Source organism: Enhydra lutris, unplaced genomic scaffold (genome assembly GCF_002288905.1).
Source record: "Enhydra lutris kenyoni isolate GAN:26980312 unplaced genomic scaffold, ASM228890v2 scaffoldscaffold58, whole genome shotgun sequence".
In the NCBI taxonomy this organism is placed as follows: Eukaryota; Metazoa; Chordata; class Mammalia; order Carnivora; family Mustelidae; genus Enhydra; species Enhydra lutris.
This window is the reverse complement of record NW_019154142.1, coordinates 7,526,125-7,527,584: the sequence shown is the minus strand read 5'-3', so window position 1 is coordinate 7,527,584 and position 1,460 is coordinate 7,526,125.

Sequence of the window (1,460 nt, the reverse complement as noted above, 5' to 3'; positions counted from 1 at the left end):
CTATATCTATAGTACTACATAGTACTATAGTATATACTATATCTATAGTACTACATAGTACTATAGTATATACTATATCTATAGTACTTAGAACAATGTTTGGCACTTAATAGATGTTCCATAAATATTTATTGAAAGATGATTTCATTTAGAGAGGTGTGGAGTATAAAAAGTTTGAGACTTGAAAAGAAGGTGAAATAATTATTTTGGATAGTGAAACAGTGAATGTAATAGTGCAATAAGTTTGCCAGGCATTATTAAATACCTATTTGAGATTTGTGGCCATAATTTTAAGGTCTGCCCAGTCAGCCTAATGATGTGTTCTCTTCAGCAACAATCAGTTGTTCAAGTAAAAGCATAGAACAGGATAAAAGTTGAGCTTAAAATTGTTGGGACATTGCCTAGGCCAGTATGATGAAAGGAGAGAGCACCATACCACTTTGTATGTTTCCTCACCTGACCCAGGTGACCCCATGCCCTTCCACCTTCTCACGTTATTCCATTGGATCCTTTGGAACTCACAATCTATCATCTATAATCTCCCATTTCTTCAACATCTCCAAACAGTACCTTAACCCTCTTTGCCCTAACAAAACCTGGCTATCCTCTGATGACCTCACTTCATCTCTGCTCTGTGACCTGTAGGTATTTCATAGAACTTCCTCAAAAGCAACCCTAAGCTGAGGGTAGGTGGAGATCAGACAGCTTTCCAATTCCCAAGCAGAGTGGTTTACTTTGATCAGTTTTACACATTGGTATTGGACGTGAGATTTTTTAAAAATTCCACTAGGGGAAGAATAATTTGTACATTTTTTGCAGTGGGCCGCTGTCTGCTATGTATCTGTAATCATCCCATTTTGAAATTATCCTGATTCTGTCCCACCATCATCTTTTGGTTTCTGAGGAGGGATAACGTGGCTTTTTAGTTAGATTTGGACCAAGATGAGCCACATTTGAATCTGTTGTAGAGACTACAATATATCACTCAAAGATTCTAGACATTGAGCTCTGTGCTATAATAAGATGGGACTTTTAGGCTATCTCACTTGGAAGGGGTTGGGGATAAATGTATTTTGTCCACAGGAAGGATAGTCAATCACATATTTAGGTGAGCTATAGTAGTCGTTAATCATTCATTAACCATTTCCAGTTTTTCTCCTTCCAGCACTTAGTAGGGTAACACTTTGCTAGGCCCTTAGGTTAGCCATTTGACTTAATTTGGCCAGTGAAATGTGAGCAAAAATGGCAGGTTGAAGCTTTAGAAATCAGTGTATGGTTCACCAGGTTTCCCCTCCTCCCCAGTTCCTCTCACCTTTCTAGATGATGGAAGTTCCATCAACCTGTGTGAGAAAGTATGGAACAAAACCTCCCAGCCGACCTGTGACAGACATGCAACTTGAGAAAGAAATAAGCCTTTGTTGGTTTTTTGGGGTTTTTTTTTTGTTTTTTAGATTTATTTA